The 20785-nt window shown below is 46.0% G+C and overlaps 1 protein-coding gene across 3 annotated transcripts in view; it reads right to left on the reverse strand.

Moving 5' to 3' along the window:
- Positions 1-20785, reverse strand: part of Prickle1 (prickle planar cell polarity protein 1) — a 92590-nt gene that overhangs the window by 29718 nt on the left and 42087 nt on the right. Inside the window, exon 1 of one of the 3 annotated variants that reach the window (XM_075960436.1) lies at positions 5717-5780. The exons of the other annotated variants lie outside the window; for them this stretch is intronic. The gene's annotated coding sequence lies outside the window, so the exon portion shown is untranslated. Of the gene's footprint in view, positions 1-5716; positions 5781-20785 lie in introns of those variants that run through there. 3 annotated transcript variants of the gene reach the window in all.

The following is a 20785-nucleotide window of genomic DNA, read 5'->3' on the forward strand; positions in this document are numbered from 1 at the left end:
TGCAGCCAGCGCTCACAGAGGTCAAAGAAGGCTGCAGAATCCCTGATCCTGCGGTTCCAGTCAACTGGGAGCCGCCATGTGGGTGCTAAGAATCAAACCTGGCTCCTCTGGAAGAGCAGCCAGTGCTCTAACCACTGAGCAACCATAGCAGCCCGTGTTTTATTTTCCTAGAGTAGCTGAGGGGCCAGCAGTTAATGCAGAGGAAGGCCTGGGAATCACGGATAGTTAGGGTTTTTGTTTTCTGTCTTTTTTTTTTTTTTTGTCTTTTAAAATGGTTTTATGCTGGGAGGTGGTGCATGCCTTTAATCGGAGCACTCAGGAGGCTGAGTTCAAGGCCAGCCTGGTCTACAGAGCGAGCGTCTGGACAGGATCCAAAGCTACAGAGAAATCTTGTCTTGGAAAACCAAGAAAAAAAAATGATTTTTTTTTTTCAGAATGGTTCTCAAAGGGAAAAGCTGAGATCTGCTTAACTGGGGTATGCCTTAGGTGTGACTCTTTAAAATGACTTATTTTTCTGTTCTCTACTCCCAACTACCAAGGACCCACACTTTATACTGGAATGTGCTTTTCTAGAGGGGTTCAGCTGTCTCTCCTTGCTGTGTCCTTCCTTCCCTGCGGGACCTTTCTTTAGAGAGCTTTTGGATTCAGCTTCCACAGCTTCCTAATGCAAGCCAGGCTAAGGAGACTTAGCAGACACACAAACCACATGTTGCTTTGCTTTGCTTTTCTGCAGCAAAATCCAGTTTGGAAGAAGACTGTGCGGACTTCGCAGTTACTCTGAAATTAAAGATGGCGGAAAGGGTTCTCATCCCCGGGACTGGCCATCTTGTAGTACTTTAAAGCATAAATTGAAACATATGATCATAATGAACTCTGATTCTACTCAACAGCAAACAAAAGAAGTGAAATCCGTGGATAATGGTAAGCTAAATTAATTTTGACTTATGGGGCAATCTGAACATTTTCACCTAGGCCAAAGATAAGAGCCACAATAAAAATTCATTTCAAGCATTCCCACGTGAAATCAGCACATTCTAAGCCAGGGATTAACAATCTGTACCTGGACTCCTGCAGACCTGCATAAACCATTCCCAACTTTTATGGCTCAATTCAGCTGTCAAAGAGAAGGGCCTGCTGGCAACACCTCACACCTGTTACTTATCTTGTGAAGTCCTGGCTCAGTTACTCCCACCTGGGGTGAGCAAGTTCAGACTCCCCTCACGCTGGTTTACACAAGGGAATAGGTTCTCCAGCCTGCTGGGTAGTAAAGAAATTAAGACACACTAAAAATCCCTGGAATTTCCCCCAAACAGAACATCACAATGCAGATCACCACACATCCTAGAGAAGGCCTATCTACACATACCCCTAAGTGAGGGTCACTGAGCAGGAGAGTAACCCAACACTCCGGGAGGCTGAAGCAGGGGAATTGTTGTGAGTTCCAGCCCAGTCTTGGCTACGTGGCAAGTTCCAGACTAGCAGAAAGAAAGAAAGAAAGAAAGAAAGAAAGAAAGAAAGAAAGAAAGAAAGAAAGAAAGAGGGAGAGAGAGAGAGAGAAAGAAAGAGAGAGAGAAAGAAAGAGGGACAGAGAGAGAGAGAAAGAAAGGAAAGAAAGGAAGGAAAGAAGGAAGGAAGGAAGGAAGGAAGGAAGGAAAGAAAACATCATCAGCAACAACAAAAACCCACTCTATCTTTACAAAAAGATAGGAAAGGAAGGAAGGAAGGAATGAAAGAAAGAAAGAAAGAAAGAGAAAGAAAGGGACAGAGAGAGAGAAAGAAAGAAAAGAAAGAAAGGGAAAGGAAAGGAAGGAAAGAAAGAAAGAAAACATTAGCAGCAACAACAAAAACCCACTCTATCTTTACAAAAAGATAGGAAAGGAAGGAAGGAATGAAAGAAAGAAAGAAAGAAAGAAAGAAAGAAAGAAAGAAAGAAAGAAAGAGAAAGAAAGGGACAGAGAGAGAGAAAGAAAAGGAAAGGAAAGGAAAGGAAAGGAAGGAAAGAAAGAAAGAAAACATCAGCAGCAACAACAAAAACCCACTCTATCTTTACAAAAAGATCAAGTGTGGCTTTTAGAATTCTAAACGTTAGTAGATGACAAGGGAATGTGAGTTTTCTTAAACGGAGGAAGCAAGATGAGGAAAAGAAGGATTTGAGGGAAAATGTCATAAAATAGGAGGACACTCAGAGACCCAGGAAGCTGGGGAGCCGAAAGCACAATCTGTAGAGTCAGGCAAGTTCCTGGACTTGTCCCATTGAGCCAGGGAGGAAATGGCACGGGCAGAGAACAGGGAAACTCAGCTTGGGCTTCGAGAGACTTTAAGGAGACCACCCCAGCTGGGAATCCAGTGATATCTACCGCCAATGACCACACCCAGCTAGCAGAGGATCTGAGCTACCTGGGTCACTGGGGCTGCCTCCCGATGGGGAAGGTGGTCACAGCTGGTGGGAGAGCAATGATCTGCAGGCAGCGCACAGGTATCTCCTGAGAAGCAGGAATGCAACTAAACACCTGAGTGACAGCCACTCCGAAAGGAAATCCATCAGCCATCTAGACAGCATTCACCTTCAAATATCTCTTTTTTTTCTAGTTAGCATTTCATTATTCTTTTCTTTTTTTAAAAAAATATTTTTTTCTGGTTTATTTAACTTTATTTTATGTGCATTGGTGTGATGGCATCAGATCACCTGGAACTAGATCTTCAGACAGTTGTGAGCTGCCATGTGGGTGCTGGGAATTGAACCTGGGTCCTCTGGAAGAGCAGTCAGTGCTCTTAACCACTGAGCCATCTCTCCAGCCCTTCATTATTCTTCTCATGCAAGCAGGACTGCATGGCTGCTCAGCTTCCGGGGCCACCTCATAGCTCATGATCTAAAAGGCTACCAACCATCACTCCTCCATGTTTCCCTGAAGTATGTAGTGTGTGTGTGTGTGTGCGTGCATGCATGACAGTGCATACACTACCAACCACCACTCCTCCATGTTTCCCTGGAGGTATGTAGTGTGTGTGTGTGCATGCATGCATGACAGTGCATACACTACCAACCACCACTCCTCCATGTTTCCCTGGAGGTATGTAGTGTGTGTGTGTGCATGCATGCATAACTGTACATGCACATGAAGGCACCCATGTGTTGTGGGCTGAGGAACAGTGATTCAACAAGGGTGGGATTGTTTGGTCCTGCACAGGTATTCCAAAAATGTCTATAAAATGATTAAATATCTTTATTTGGATTTGCCTAATACCTGTAGTCCCAGCTACTCAGGAAGTGGAGGCAGGTGGATTGCTTGATTCCCAAGAGTTCAGAGTCAACCTGGGCAAAGGCAAAACCACCACTTCTGTGGAAAAATTTCTGTTTGTAATATGGGCAAGAGAACTGGGTGTCAGATATGGTAGCTGGGAAGTGATTTGTCTTTATTGCTAGCTATCAGACCATAGTAGGCACTCCCTGAGCTAGCAACGGGAGCATCACGTGGGAAGCCTCTCACACAACACAGAAGTCTCCAGCGTATCCCATGTGCTCGGTGAGTCGGAATTGTGATGCATACGCTTGTATTCCATAGACTCTCCACAGAAAACTGCAGTTTGTGACTGGCTTAGGGACCACTGGTTTACAGACGACATCAGCTTTCGTTACCAGCTCTAACAAAGCGGCACATTTGTGGCATAAGAGCCAAGAGCATCTTCAAAATTACAGTCAGTAGCTGGTACCTGCAACTTTCTTCCAGGACCCCAGCGTGTCTTCCCACAAAGCCCTCACAGTGACGAGTAAACCTCATTCCTCTCCTGAAACCGTCCGCAAGCATAAATCACCTGAGGAATCTCACCCATCTTAGCCACAATGAAAGTCTTTCTCAAGTGGAAGGCGGCCTCTCCTCAGTGGGTTAGGAGGACCGCTCTTTTGACGCTGCTTGTGGTACTGGTTTTCATGCACAGAACTTTCCCAAAATGTTGGCAAAAAGGGGGTTAAGAAAAAAAAAACATGAAATGTGAGATTTAGAACTCAGAGCCATTTCATCATCTTAATATCAAAGCCACCATTTTAGAGACAGGCAATGCTTAATTTTACTTAGGCAGTTTCTGCAATTTCAGCACATTTCTTATGCATAAAGTTCCATTTTTTACAGCTCCCTTAAAGCACTTTCAGTTTTATTTTTACCCCTCTTTTCTAGAAACACAGCCATCGTTCGAAGCTAAGTTCTGTTGATTAACTTTGAGCTTCCACTTAGCTCCATTTTTTTTCAACATCATTTTTTTTTTGGTTTGTTTTTTGGAAACCTTTGGCTTTTAGTTCAGTGGATTTTTGAGAAAAAAAAATTAATGTATTTTGGTTACTGCTTCCACTGGCAAAATGAAGGGTTAGCTCCTTCCCTTTCCCTTTCTTCTTTTTACATAGTCTGGACTCCAGCTTCTGAGTTGAAGGAATCTTTTCCCCTCTCAGTTCCCAAGGAGCTGGGACTACATGTACGTCCCAATACAGTCTATTCGGAGGTAAGCGCCGCCTCCGTGGGCATCAGTGAACCTCTGTCCTGCTGAGGACGGATGAACACAAAGGCTCCAGGGTGATGTGTCCCCGACTGCACAGTCTTCACTAATGGCTCGACATATGGACAAACAACAAGCAGATCACCTGTCATTTGGGGGAAGGAACTATTCGGTGATAATACTAACGCAGATCAAGTTATAAACACAAAGCACAAAGCAATAAAACACATGACCCTTAGAGATGAAAGCTGAAAAGAGGTTTGGAGCCTTTTGGATTGGGGCATACACCCATTCACCGGGATTGGATGTATTGTCCAGACAGAAGACAGACAGGGTCTCCTGCTCAGCAAGCTGCAGCTCCCCTAGAATGGACCACTGACAAATGAGTCCATTTGGTTCTAATTCTACCTCCCCCCCCCCCCCCCCGGTTATAATCTCATCTGCCTTTCTTCTTATACCAGTCGGGAGCTCTTCTCTTGTTTGGCCTGGTTTGTTTTATTACATGTAATTTTTTTTTGAGCTATTATTATCCTATTACTGGAAGGAAGAATCTTCTGGAAGAACTAACCTCAAATCCCCACCATGCCGCCTTTGAAAGCAGCACCGCACTGAGCCAAGTGCGTGGCCTAAGTGATGCTGACTGAGGCTTTACAAAGCCGCAGCCTGTGTGCTGACTTAACACGCAGAAACAGAAGATGGCCATGGCCAGCCAAATGCCAGGCTAGACATGCGCTTAGAGCTGGCTTCAGTCATTCCACAGACCGTCCTAACGTGGGCTCGTTAGCCAGAGAACCTTTCTGAGGAGACGCAGTGGGCTAAGATGACGGCGCCTGCTTCTACAGTTTGTATCAAGACAGGAGCTACAATGAAGCCAGTTTTGTTTGAATCAACCCGCCAGCGTGTCACTCGTGAAGTTTTACAAGTTAGCTTGATAAACAAATGATAGAGAAAATTCATTTTCATCACAACGGAAGCACGGTTACTGCCTTTCTAAGAACTCATGAAAATAATCTGTTATAATGGTTAATGGTAGGAAGTGGAAAGCATAGAGAATACAATTCTAAGGAGGAAGGAGGAAACGGGAGAGGGGAAATGGTGGAGGGTCAGCCCAACACTGTATCTTTGTAATGGATCCTCCATAATTACGGGAGATCGATAAGCTTACAGACATTGTGACCCTTATTCAGTCACAACCTTAGCACAGCATACTTTCCTATGAGAGTACACTCACCTTCCACCTCGAACACTGGCTTAAAAGTCACGTAGGTCCAAATATCATGCATAAGGTTGTTCACACAAACAAGCTACTGTTTGGAGGAGAAAGGAAAAAGTGAGTTGAGGCGATCATAAATCTCCCCTGCAGCACTAAGGTTAACCTTTATAGGTCTGGGCCCAAGTTTTATACATGGGGTTACAGCATGTTCCCAGTCAGAAAGCTCACTCTCACCCCAGGACAAAGGACTGCTTCACAGAAAGCGTTCCTGTCGCTTGGAGCAGCGGTTCCCCAACTTGTAGGTCACAGGGCTGCCACATCGGATATCCTGCATATCAGGTATTGACATTACGATCCACGAAAGTAGCAAAAATCAGTTATGAAGCAGCCACAAAAATGATGGTATGGTTGGGGTCTCCATAACACGAGGAACTGCACTAAAGGGTCGCAGCATTAAGAAGGTCAAGAACCACTGCTTTAGAGCGTCAAACAGTCAATCATCAGCAGTGAAACTTGCTTTGGGCAGAGCATTCAGCAAACACCTGGTCTCAAATGGATGGGAAGACAGGTGTCAGTGATGGAAGGGAAGGGGAGGGGTCAGGAAGAGAGGGTGGCTTCCGGTTCTTAGGAGGCTGTAGTCCTAAGTCCCGATTCTCTCTGTGGCTGAGGGGAAGGGCTGGCCTTGGCTTGTGGGTCTGTCTCTGCCACTAACTGCTAGAAGACCTCCGCCCTCTGGACTTGTGTTTTTATCCCACAAAATGGCAGGTGGTTGGTTCCTCAGGTCTGCAGGCTGGGAGTCCTGGAATTTCCTGAATTCTTTACAAAACCGAGGAATGGAGGGCAATGGTACATGCAGGAGATGACTTAGGCCAACACGCTGTTGCTAAGAACAGCAGGCAGGTGTACACGGGGCAACTGGGGAATGGAGGGCAAGTGTACATGGGGAGCTGGGGAACCAAGGGCAGGTGTACACTGGGCAGCTGGGGAAAGGAGGGCAGGCGTACATGGGCAGCTGGGGAAAGGAGGGCAGGTGTACATGGGCAGCTGGGGGAACAGAGGGCAGGTGTACATGGGCAGCTGGGGGAACAGAGGGCAGGTGTACATGGGCAGCTGGGGAAAGGAGGGCAGGTGTACATGGGCAGCTGGGGAAAGGAGGGCAGGTGTACATGGGCAGCTGGGGAAAGGAGGGCAGGTGTACATGGGCAGCTGGGGGAACAGAGGGCAGGTGTACATGGGCAGCTGGGGGAACAGAGGGCAGGTGTACATGGGCAGCTGGGGAAAGGAGGGCAGGTGTACATGGGCAGCTGGGGGAACAGAGGGCAGGTGTACAGGGGGACTTGGGGGACGGAGGGCTTGTATGCAGGGGAGCTGGGGGAAAGGAGGGCAGGCAGGTGTACTACATGGGGGAGCTGGCTAAAGTCGACTGCTACACTAGAGGCAATCCCATCTACTCCCTGGGAGTGCAGCCACCTGGGGGTGCTAGCCCTGACTCCAGGGTAGCCAGTCAAAGGCCTGCAGGACAGAGTGGGCAGACCCAGCGGTTCTCTGTCCTGAGAGTTTCCAACTTCAAATGGGAGTTCAATGGCATTTACCCCAAATCTCCATCTCAGCTCCAGTTTCTCAGTCTGGAATGGAAAATTCTATTTTGGGAGACTGTCTAGAGATGCATTTAGACTCAGACGAGGCAAAGCTGGAAAGCACCCTCGGACACAAACTCCCAAAGAGCTGCTGGAAAGGCAGAATGAACCCTGAATTTAAAACAGACTTCAGAATAAAGTCCAAGACAACTCCAGTACCGGGCGGAATGCTCCAGCGGAATGCTCCAGCACCCCATCACAACCCTGGCCCCTCATTCTGTTCCCTCTTCATATTAAAGGGTTTGCTGTCTGTGGTTGCATTGCGGTGGGAGACTAACTCTGGGGACACAGTACCAGAGTGCTGGCTTTGGGGCTGGATCTCAACACTACCTCAGCAGCCTGAGCGTGAGAGGACCTGGACAAAGGTTGGCTGTATGGCTCAGTGATGGATGCACAACCCGAGACTCCCTGAGACACAGAGCACTTATGGCTGAAATGCCAGCTTGGGAAAGATTACCCTTTATCATCTGATCACGACTTCCCTCCCTCCCAGTCACCCCACTAACAAATCACCCATGCCGTTAGCTGTGAAAAATAATCAAGATTTCAGAGCAGAGAGCAGTGCATTTTCTTGGGAAGAAAGAGAGCCCGTGCATACATTCCATTTGCATTTTCTTTCTGGCATAATGGTTCTAAAAATAATAACTATAGATTGATTCCTCTAATGTAGGACTACTTTTCCAAAGACCTTTCTGGAGTCTGGCATCTTTAAAATAAGTCCAGGGTCTGTGCAGAAGGACCTGGAATGCCTTTATTGGCATACCTTGCTCTGTAAACGAGCTCCAACAGAATGTGGCCTATGACAACAATGTCGTGGCTTGCTTATCGGAGAACTCTTCTCAGTTCAAAGGGTCATTTTCACACTAGGGTCCCAAGCCTTATCAGCAGGCTCCTGGGTCTCACCATTGTAAAACAAAGGAGTCCTCCAGTTGGCACCAATGCAGGCTCACCACACTTCAAAAGCAGCAGCCCAGCATAGAGGATGTGGTGTTTACCCCTCGCCGTGATGCATGCAGAGCTTCTGAGAGCACCTCCTGCCTGGGACAAAGCCCAGGCAGCGGGGCGAGTCAAGAGCACTGGATTCTGTTCTTGGGATAACAAGGGGAGATGTCTGTCTAACCAGCATTTACACTGTATACTCAAAAGATTGGTTCTCACTCCTGGGAGGTGGTGGCACCCATTTTGGCAGAGGCAGGCAAATCTCTGAGTTCGAGGCCAGCCTGGTCTACAGAGTGAGTTCCAGGAGAGCGAGGGCTACACACAAAGAAACCCTGCCTCAAAAAACAAGTAAGCAAGCAAACAAACAAACAAACAAGAAGGTAGGTTCTACCAGGACCAGGAGGCTGTGGAGGCTGTGAAGGAATGGAGATTGTAGAGGCTATGGAGCAGTGGAGGCTGGTTTTAGAGACCGCACCTTGAACACATTATGGAACTGGGGAGAGTGGCGGGGGAGGCAGCAAGGTGTCTGTAATAATCCAGTCTCTAGGTATCCAAGTGACTTCTGCAGATGCGGATAAAAATAAGAATAAAGAACTCTCCTGGACTGCAGGATGCAACAAGGAAGTCTAGAGGGTGAGGTCTGGCGAGAGCAGCACCTGCTGAGTGCCCTCTGAGGTTCCGGGCTTGTGTTAGAGCTGTGCTCGGTTGGCCTTATTTAAATTCCTTGGAAATCAAAATCCGGCCCGGCGGTGATGGCAAATGTAATCCCAGCTCTTGGTAGGTAAACACAGTCTGATCTCTGAGTTCGAGGCCAGCCTGGACTACAGAGCAAGTTCCAGGAAAGCCAGGGCTACATACACTCTGTCTTGAAATACAGACAAACAAAAATCAAAATCCAGACCCTATTTTGTCAAATCATAGTCCGCAAGGGAAGCGATGTGGAGGTCCAGTACTCATAGTCAGGCTTACCCCGAGGGTTCACCAGCGCCTGAAGAGCTCTGTGTGTCTGAGACACCACACACAGGATGTCCAGACAAAGACTCAGCAAGCAGGAGGCCAGCGGGGAGGAGCCCCATTTGTTTAGGATCAAAGTTGACTTACAAGGTGTTTGTTTTTTCCCCTCAAAGGTAGACCTGTACACTCTTGGATACCAAGGACTTTTATAAACAAGCAAACGCCCTCCTCCTTTGTTAAGGATGGGGTGCAGGTCTCATTGTGTGGGGATCCAGCTTCCTGCGGCCACTCCACTCACCCTAGAGCCTGTCAGCGAATCAGGCCCCGTTTCTTTCCTTCGTGCCCAGTTCTGTGCTAGCAGGGCCTGATGGGATGGGCTCTCTTCCTAGACCAAATGAGGACTCAGCAAAAACTCCAGAGAGACTGATGGATTTATTTTTGGCAAGACATCATTTTAGGGGTTTGGAGTGTAGCTGAGTGTACAAACATGTGCCTAAAGGGGGCAAAGCCTGGTTTTGATGCCCTGTGCTAAAATAAATGACCAGACTGTCATACGCATGCCCCGCCCCACTCCTATGGAGAACAGCACCCTCTGCATTCCTTCACCAACTCTGTTCTTCACCCTTCTGGGGTTACTGACCCACACAGTCCCTATCTGCAATATGACGCCGGAGGCGAATTGTATAGCCTTTTTGTTTAGCGTCTGCTCCTACACGTAACTTACCTGCTGGACGATAAGCTCACAAAGGCAAGAGTTTGATCTGACTTGCTCACTGATACGGTGGGCGAAGAATACCTATGCACAGGGGTCACTCAGTATCTGCTATCTGGATGGCTACAAAGTGCTGTTAAGTTGCTGAGCTGGGGCACGTAAGAGCTGCTCTTGGTCCACAGGCCATTTACCCTCTGCTTCCTTTAAGTACCTCTAATGATTTCCTCATTTCTATGTCGCTCTCTCTCTTAGAAGCTTAGTGTGCCTCCTTTAAAGATTATTATAAAATAGAACATGGATACGATCTCATTGTGCACTGGAAGCTACTCACTGAAGTGTGCACAGCAGCCCCCAAGACTGTAACACTGAAAATTCATTTGGTATTCTCAAATCCTTCGAGACATCATCACCACAATAAAATAGTTCGATAGCATGGCATTCTCCCAAATCGAGACACATTTATGATCTCATAAAAGCAATTAGTTCAGGTTCTAGCCACTGAAACTATATTTTCTATTCTGGGACTTAAAATGTCTTCTATTTCCCCTGTATTTTCCTCTGTGTATGCCTTTGTGCCAAGAAACTATTAAATTCTCCACCAGTTAGGATTCTCATCCATATTCATTGTCCCCCCACCCCCTGCCTCTCTTTGATGTGTATGTGGGCAAATGTGTGGTATGTGTATACGTCATGTGTCTGTCTGTGTATGGAGGCAGAAGTTGATGTCAAGTGTCTTCTTTGATTGCTCTTGACCATATTTTTTATTTTTATTTTTTTTGTTTTTTGGAAACAGGGTTTCTCTGTAGCTTTGGAGCCTGCCCTCGAACTAGCTCTTGTAGACCAGACCGGCCTCAAACTCACAGAGATCCGCCTGCTTCTGCCTCCCGAGTACTGGGATTAAAGGCCTATTTTTGAGATAAGGTCTCTCACTGATGTGAAGCTCACTGGCTTACCTAGGTTGACTGGCCGATGAGTTTCCCGGATCCCGCCCTAATCCAGCACTAGAGTTACAAATGCATGCTACTGTGCCCACCATTTATGTGGGTGCCTCTGATCCAAACAAACTGGGTGGTGGTGGCGCACGCCTTTAATCCCAGTACTCGGGAGGCAGAGGCAGGTGGATCTCAGTGAGTTCGAGGCCAGCCTGGTCTAGAGAGTGAATTCTAGGACAGACAGAGTTACACAGAAAAAAAAAACTTAAAAAAAAAAAACTAAAAAAAAAAAAGCAAACAATGTCTTGTTTTGAAAAATAGTGGTTTCTAATTTCCATCTTTTCCCAAATGAAAGCCTATTTGACTGTTTCCTTAGCAGTGACCTCCACTTCTCTAGGCAGCACTGACATCCTGTGCCTGCTCCTCTCTCCTCATGCACTCTGTCCCATGCCCCTGCCACGGAAATAAGGAAAACTTGTTAAGACTGTGCATGTCTCAATAGTCTCCTATTCATCTTTTCAACATGACATTTACTTATTTATCTGTAGAGGGGGGTGTGAGTGTCTCTGTGTATGTGTGTGTGTGAGGGAGTCACAGGACAGTCTTTAGGCTCCTTCCTCCCACCATGTGAGTGCCAACTCAGGATCTAACTCAAGTGTTTAGCTTGGCAGCGAGCCCCTTTCCTGAGCCACCTCACTGATTTCCTTTGTCTTTAACCTCAAATTATACTTTTTGGTGAAATCTTTACTGCTATGTCCAAACTGATACCTCCTTAGAATTCTGAAGGTAACCCACTGTCTCCTAGTGTCCTGTATTGTCATTCTGATCTTTGGTTCTTCCCCCTCCCCATCTTTGAAAGTCTGTAGGACACTCCATGTTCCTGGTGTTCTCGTGTTTTCTGATGATGCACGCTGATTTGAGTCTATTTTCAAGCAATGCACATACACCACTTTGTGGCCCTATTAATCTATTAATTCATATCCTCAAGTTCACACATGTTTCTGGAATTATTTCTTCAACAATATTCATTCTTTCTTTTGCTTTTATTTATACGCTGGATCTCATCACATTCCCGGCACACATTTCTGATTGCTTAATTTTACTTTCTATGAGATTTACTGTGTTGTGTCTTCTAAGAGTTCTAGCAAACAGATTTCTATTTCTTCAGGTATTTCTTCCCAATTTGACAATGCAACTTAATAAACTAAACACAGAATTCCTAAACTAAACATTTGGAGTTTCAATTGCAGAATAATTTATACTTTTTATCTCTGTAAGCCCTTCTGTTTTTATGAAAGCTCTTCTTTTGTAGCACCCTGTTCTTGTTTGCAGTTACTTCTTTCTCAAATATATATTATATTATATATTATAATTCCCTCAGCCTCCTTAGATACCTCTGGAAGGTATCGGTTCTGTTTCTATTTCCTAGTGATTCTTGGCTATTTATGCTGCAAAGTGAAACACTCGAAAGTTGGCTGGAAGCTGTCTGCTTTGAAGGACAGTCCAGGGAAGGAGCCTTTCAATTTGGCATTTCCTCTGGACTGAAATGACCCTAGGGTTGGACTTGTGGAAACCCAAGTGGAAGCCTGTTACCTGTTTCTCCTGGTTGGTTTAGACATCCATTCCAGCCCTGCTATGGCTCCAACCCTGGAAAGCCTTTGTTCTAGTCTCGCAGAAACGATAATCCGCCTGTTTTAGAGAGCTCAGCGGTCTCACTATGGTGGTTTAGAAGAATATGGCCCCCAAAGGGAGTGGCACTATTAGGAGGTGTGGCCTTGTTGGAGTAGGTGTGGCCTTGTTGGACTAGGTGTAGTGTTGTTGGAGGAAGTGTGTCACCATGGCGGTGGGTTTTGGGTCTTATATATGCTCAAACCACAACCAGTGTCTCAGTCTACTTCCTGTTGCCTGCAAGATGTCAGACACTTGGCTACTTCTCCAGCACCATGTCTGCCTGCATGCTGCCATGTTGCACCATGATGGTAATGGACTGAACCTCTGAAAATGTAAGCAACCAAATTGTGGTGGTGGTGTCTCTTCACAGCGACGGAAGCCCTAACTAAGACATTCACTACCCACATCAGGACCCGCCTCCTATGCTCACTCACTACCCACACCAGGACCCGCCTCTGAGGGTCACTCACTACCAACATCAGGACCCTCCTCTGAGGCTCACTCACTACAGGACCCACCTCCGATGCTCCTTAGAACCTATTTGGAAGAAAGAAAGAACTACATTCTCCAGTTGTGGCTGACTTCCACATATACACAATGATGTGAGGACACACTATGATAAGATAAAATAAAACAAATGTAATTAGGGCTGAAGAGATAGATCAGCAGTTGAGAACACTGACTGCTCTTTCAGAGGACTTGGGTTCAGATCCCAGCACCTATGTGGCAGCTCACAACTGACTGTAACTCTAGTTCTAGGGGACCCGACCCCCTCACACAGACATGCATGCAGGCAAAACACCAAGGTAGATAAAATAAAAATAAATTATATAAAATGATAAATGTCATTAAGAAAACAGAATTGAAACCTGGTCTCAAAACTGCTTCTGATCCATTAGCAAGGAGACTACTTTTATTGCTAAATTCAAAGCAACAGGAGGTTTTGAGGACAGATACCTTTAACCCTGGCACTTGAGAGGCATTGGCAGGCGGATCTCTGTGAGTTTGAGACCAGCCTGGTCTACAGAGTGAGTTCCAGGATAACCAGGATTACATAGGTAGGCAGGCAGGCAGGCAGACAAGGATGTAGGCAGACAGGGATGTAGGTAGATAGGTAGATAAATAGATAAAAACATCAGAAGGTTTTGAGGACAGAGAACTTACTGATATGGTGATCACTTTCCTGCCAACAAGGGAGACTGTCTTCATAGCCTTGAAACTTTCTAACTTTTTGACCGCTGTGTCTTTCCTTAAAAAGCACCAACAATAAACATAGAATCTGCTGAAATCCATATGTTTTGGATTTATTTTTTAGCAGAGCAAAGTTATTTAAGTTCTGACACCAGCGGCAGCTGCAAACTTAATTTGAAACTGTCAAAAATAGCTCAGTGGTCCTGAATTTCCTGTTTGTCCCCTGCATCTGTCTGCCAATTTTACAACTTAAAAAAAAATAAAAACTAAACTAAAATCACCTAAATAGAAGCTACGAGATAAAATTTAGCATCATTTTTATTTAAAGCAAAATCTGTCCAGTCCATCCATGTCTCCGTGGCCATCTAGCCCTTGCAGCGGTCCTGTAGGAGAGACACTGGCGATGTTGTCCTGACAGTCCTCGGGCACACAGCTTCCCCACAGCCGCGGACTAAAGCAGGCCTGGTACAGACTGGGATGCGCTGCCGCTGAACCATAGCTCATGAAAGCCAACTTGTAAAACAAACAAACAAAAACCCGCGTGAATGCGTGCGGATCTGTGAGTGCACATGCACGCGGGGGGGGGGGGGGGGGGGCAGCACTTCACGTCTGCTGGAGTTACACGTCGTTGTGAGTCACCCCAAACGGGTGCTGGGAACCAATCCTGGGTCCTCTGGAAGAACCACAAGTGTTCTTAACTGCTGAGCCATCTCTCCAGGCCCCAAAAGTCAATTCTCCGGCTTAGCGTGTGGATGAACACCCCCATACAGTGTTTCCTAAACCAGTGAGCAGGCAAGAAACACCCCTACAGGGAGAAGGTGGGGTGGGTGCATCTACTTAGCTTGAAAACAAGAGCATATGTCTAATTTATGGGTTTGTGTGTTTTAACCCAATGCTTACTTTACTTAGTAATTCAACTAAGATTGAAGGAAGATCTATGCGCCGGGCGCACACGGGCGTGGGCTTTAAAACATGATAAAGAAATACACCCGCAGCCAGAATTTCTCAGTCCTCCTTCTCTTTATCAGTCCTAGTGGTCCAGGTTCAGTCCTAGTGGGTCCTAGTGGACTCACAGCCGCGGATGCTGTACCAGGTTCGGATGCGGGCCCCCTGATGCTTTCGAAAAGGAAAGTTTTGTGTTTCTTTCCCAGCTGAAGTGAATGACGCGCCCTCTACAGGATGATGAGTAAAATCACCCTTTCCAGGGGTGGTTCTAGAATCAGAGACGCGCACAAAAGATAGCTGTACCCCCTCTGAAGTAAATCCTCACGTTCTTGCTGTGTTTCTTCGGCATAACCCAAAAAGTGCAGAAAAGGAAGATGCACGCCCTGGCGGTTGTGTGTCTCGGGAGAATGGAAACAGATGCTGGGCTGTGGAGTTAGGCCATTTTGGTGGAACCATTACTGGCTGTGACTGGGGCTAGCCCCTTCATCTTCTACCGGTCTCAGCGGGCCTTCTAGGAAATATGAAACCGACATTCCTGGAGCGTGGGTGGCATTGACTGGGTGATCCAGGATGAGTGCTTTGCAAGGTGTGTGTGGGGGGGGGGTGGGGCTACCGTGAGATCTGTGGCCAAGTTGTTATTTTCATTTGACTGAGGTTTCACTTCACGTACTACCTACATTAACCTCAAAATATGCTATTGATGTAAAAGGTTTGTTGGTGTTTGTCTTCTACTTTTATTTATTTATTTATTGATTGATTGATTGGCTGGTCTTGAAGTCCTCCAGCTCCCACCTCCCAGGTGCTAGAATTATACCACTGAGCCACACTAAGCCTGGCAACTCGAAGGGTTTTCAACTTTTAAAAAGTTCTCCTGTGTACGTGGAAAGTTGTCCAGCGGGGATGTTAACTTTTAAAGTAGATATTACCTAAACTTGATCTTAAGGACACCTTGGACCTTTTGGTAGCCTTTTCTGAGGACAACAAGCTTTGTGCTATTCCACTGTCTCCTTAATCCCTCTCGGTGACAAAGCCTACCCATACCCAAAGCAGCTGCAACACAGGGTAAAAATCCGGGGAGACGTTCTGTGGTACAGGTGAGAATCAGCTGGGACCAGAGTCCTAGCACGATTTAGACGCTTGCAGCTTTTATCTATCTGCAAGCTATCCAGTAAGACTCAGCTATCCCATACTTAGTGAAATTAGAACTGTCAACCACACAGTTCACGGTAATGGTCTTTGATGTTAAATACAGTATTCCCAAGCACGTTTTTATTAAACAGGCACTTAAAAAAAAATAGTAGCTATCTTCAAAGCCCAGAGCACAGCGCAGTGTCCCAGGAGAGCCGTGTGTGCTCAGATCAGCTGTGTGGAATTAGCTGATGATCTTAAACATCCTTTCTTCTGAAATATATTTTAACACTTTAATTGAATTGACCATGGCCTTGTTGAACTAATCAGAAGTACTTCCTATCTTTAAGCTAATTTTAGTTCCATTAAGGTCTGCTGTGTGACACAGGTAATTTGAAACAGCATATCCGTGTGTAACACAGTTAAAGGAGAAGTGGAGCAGGCTGGGGTCTGGGGGACAAGGGAGAAAGAACGTAAGGTGGTGTCCTACAGGTGAGCCGTTTCCCTCTGTCCTCCCTCAGGGGAAGCCAAGCCATCGCCCCCCTCTCAGGCTGCAGGAAAAAAATGCCCTGCCTCAGTCTTTCCAAGACAGGGGTGGGATTCTTCCAACCCTGCGGCCATCTACGAAGACCCCTGACATGCCCGGCATGCGCACTGGGCTCAGCTTGGTTTTGTGTAGCTGGGCGCAAAATGCTCTGACTTCTTCATTTACAAAATGGAGACGAACATGACAGAAACCAAAGGGAAGAAATTCTGAAAATAAGACATGATGGACGAGTTCTGGAGTGAGGATGGGGACCACGGAGCTGGGATGGGAGACGGGAGAGGGAGAGACAGGCCTATAAACTTTGTATGAAAATGCCACAGGGAAACTTGCTCTGTAAGCTATTTTTTATTTTAAAAGCATTTCTAGAGCCAGGCGTGGAGGCACATGCTGGTGATTCCTGTATTTGGGAAGCTGGGTTAGGAGAATCAGGAATACATTATCCTCTTACACAGCCAGTTGGACGTTAGCTGGGGATACCTGAGACCCAGTATAAAAACTAAAAGCACAAACAAACAAAGTTGCTATCTGGATGAAAAAGCAGCTACTTGAGATGGCTTTGTGGTCAGTATGTATGTCTATCACAAGCACCCGTTAAACATGGGACACTGGCAAGGCGTATATAGCTATATACACATAATCCTTTTCGTTAAAAATTGGGCTATGTGTATGGATGTTTTGCTTGCATGTATGTCTATGCATCATGTGCACTGCCTGTGCCCACAGAGGCAGAAAACTGTCTTGGCTCCCCTGGAACTGAAGTCATGAACAGTTGTGAGCCATCATGTGTGTGCTGAGAACCAAACCAGGGGCAAGAACAAGTAGTCTTAGCCTGGCGGTGGTGGAGCACGTCTTTAATCCCAGCACCCGGGAGGCAGAGGCAGGCGGATCTCTGTGAGTTCGAGACCAGCCTGGTCTACAGAGCTAGTTCCAGGACAGGCTCCAAAAACCACAGAGAAACCCTGTCTCGAAAAACCAAAAAAAAAAAAAAAAAAAAAAAGAACAAGTAGTCTTAACCATCGGGGCATCTCTTCCGCTCCTACTACTTTACCCACATTCCAAATTCTTATCTTCTGCACCCCCCTTTTTTTGCAGTAAGGCAATTAGACAATTAAAACGAAATACAAGCACTATCAAATTCACACAGGATGGTTAAATTTGAGCGGCTCAAAGAGGGCTTCTGGCTTTGAGAAAAACCCATCCTTTGCAAAACAACAACAAATGCCTCTTCCCGTAAGGACTTAAGCTCAGGGACTGAGGTCAGAGTTCAACAGGGGAATGTGTGTTCCACATGCATGGAGCCAAGAGTTCAACCCTGAGCACCGGGAGAGAACACAAACAAACAGTCAAAGCAAAAGCAAGCTACAAAGCCGAGTCTGCTTTTATGTTTGTCTGAGTGTCATTTGTTATTTTGGTAGGGGTGAGACAGGGTTTCTCTCTGCAGCCCTGACTGTCCTGGAACTCACTCTGTAGACCAGGCTAGCCTTCGACTCAGAGATCTGCCTGTCTCTGCCTCCCGAGGGCTGAGATTAAAGGCCTGTGCCACCACTGCCCAGTTCTGAATGTCATTTCATAGTGAAATAGTATTTTTTAAAAATCTTAGCTTGTCAAGTTTGCTAAGTTAACAAAAGAGTTAAGTGTGTAAGGCCCAGGGGTCCACAGCTGAAATTCTGACAGGCAGAGGGAAGAGAACTGTTTTACAGTTGAGTCAACTTGTCTCTATAGAGAGTTCCAGGCCTGCCAGGGCTGCACAGCAATGTCCTGCTAGCTTAGGAAGCTTTGGGAGAGCTGGAGGGCAGAAACAGGGATTGGAGATGATCGGATATATTGTGTACGTGTATGAAAATCTCCATTTATCTTGTAAAAAACAAAATTAATAAATAACAAAAGATCAAAATACTTCCATTAACTGCCTGAATCATCAGGAAAAAAAATTATATTTTGTTGCTCAGGCAGAACCTGAACTAACGGCAAGTTTTCAAATACATCAGGTAGTCAGAGTACACTGGATAGGCTTAGGATCACAATGGAAGCCTAGTCAAGAAATCATCTCCGAGTCGACGGGGCTGTGCAGATGCACATTGCATGGGGCCTTTCACAATCACACCTGTCCTTGGCTGTGCTCCCTAGAGAGCGGGTCTCCTGTGCACACCAGGGATGACTGTGCTTCTTCGAGTTCAAGCCCGAGGATGCCTCCAGGAAAACGCCCTCTCCCCTACTTTCTTCTTTCCCCCTTTTCTAATGAATGCATTGGGCTCAGGGTTTTTTCCCTCCCCCGCTTTGGCATTGCACACGGAAACATTTACGGAATGATACTGGAATAAGTGGCAGTTTTCTCATTTTTCTTTTTAATTAGGAAAAATGCCTACTCCTTAAAACGAGATGCCTTGCTTTGAATTTTATTTGTAATCAAAACACTGCTTTGGAAGGCTTTTTCTGTAGTCTTCGGTCTTCAATTAAACACGTCCTTCTGGGGCTTTGTATCACTGATGTGACACAGACCTGCCACTGGCAAATGTTCAATATGGAGTTAAACGGAGCTATTTATTATGTATACAAGTTAAAAAAGCATGGGAATGAATGCCCTTTAGGAAATGAATGGCCTTTAGGAAAAGGGTTTTACACTTCTAAGTAGCAGAGGGGCCACTGCTTGCTCACTTACTGGTGAGAAATGAGCTTCAGTAAGCCGAGAGTGAGGACGAGGTTCGTTTATACATTTATGCACCCTATCAGTCCTTGGCTGTAAATGCCATCAAAGGATGCTGGGGGTGTCATTCAGTGATAAAGCACTAACCTCGTGTGCACTGGCCCCAAGTTCAATCCCCAACACTGCATCATTTAAAAAATAATACATATAATATAAATATTATTTTAAATGTAAAATTATATACTATATAAAAATATATTTATATAATATATAATTATATATATTATTTTAAATACACACACGCGCGCACACCTCTCCCCCCCATACACACACACATACACACACACACACACACACACACAGGCTCTCAGTATGCATCCCTGGCTGGTGTGAAACTCACAGAGATCTTCAGCTTCTGCCTTCTGAGTGCTGGGATTAAAGGCATGTGCCACCACACCTATCTTACAGAGCACAAGCCATTTCCGGTCTACTGCTATTATATCTGATGGAAGACCGAAAATACCACAGGCTAGTACCACCTGTTACCAGTCTCTATATCTGAAAGGATATAGGCCTATAGGGCCTGCAAAGAAGGCCGCTCCCTGAAGGCACCTTTGTCATCTGGGTAAGGCGTCACGTCCTGGGAGCCCTAGCAGAGACAGAAAGGTGGCTCCAAGTGGGAGGCCAGCTTGAAAGTACACAGCAAAACCCAAACCACAACAGCAAAGCTCCGAACCATCTGTGTTTAAATTGGTGAACCGGGAAACCCTCCTTTGCAATCAGACGGGAGAATTCCTACAGAGAGCCAACTTGTGTGAGCCTGTGGACGCCAGGCTCCCCAGCTCCACAGTGACATGGCAGAGCCTCTGGGCACATCTTCAGGGCGGTGCTAGGCAGAGCTGTTTATCACCTGCACTTCCTTCCACTGGAATTTGTCTGCCTCTTACCTCAGAGAAAAACCGAACTCAGACCTTCTGCTTCCTAAAGATCATTCAAGCTCTTTAGACGGAAACCCAGGGGCAAAGGAGGAACCCGCCAAGCACTCATGCAGGGTTCTATTTTTCTGTCCTCCACGATTAGACAGTGTGACTCATTATTTCAAAAGAAACACAGACAGTGAGCCAGACACTTCATTTTGTGCTTCCGCAATGCAAACAAACCTTTAAATTATATTCAACTTTCTGTTGGGTCCAATAAATCCTTCCAAATACCACGTCTCTAAGTCAGGCATGAGATCTCTCTCTTGAGTCAGCAATTCTCTGACACCACCCAGGGGGCGTGAAGGAGCACAGCAGATCCAGAGAGCACCGGAGAGTGCAGAGAACAGAGCAGAAACTGGAAACTAGAAGCAAGCAAGGGTATTACCGTATGTGGCTCTCCTGGCCACATACAAGGAAACGCCAATGCACTTTCTCCAGCTAACGTTGCAAGGGTAGCACACATGGGCAGCTGCTGCACAGACCGGGGCTTTGGGTTTTAATTGCACAATACTAAACAAAGCTAAGACTGTTGGCTTGTGCTTCTATACAGGGAAATCCAACACTCTAGGCCTCTGGTAATTTATTGAGTTCATATCCTACCACGCAATGTCACAAATAGGAAAATTGAGAGAGTCACACATTGTTAGTATGTTCCACTTTCGAAGGACTATGGTCAACCAACCCAGCAAACCTTTAATTTAGAAAAAAATGACACGAATTTCCAATTCAGGACTTTGCAATTCATAAAGTAGGAAAACTCGCTGCTACGTTTCAATAACAGCTTAGTGGTAGCTGGTTGTAATTTAT

The sequence above is a fragment of the Microtus pennsylvanicus genome, chromosome 2 (assembly GCF_037038515.1).
Source record: "Microtus pennsylvanicus isolate mMicPen1 chromosome 2, mMicPen1.hap1, whole genome shotgun sequence".
NCBI classification, from domain to species: Eukaryota; Metazoa; Chordata; class Mammalia; order Rodentia; family Cricetidae; genus Microtus; species Microtus pennsylvanicus.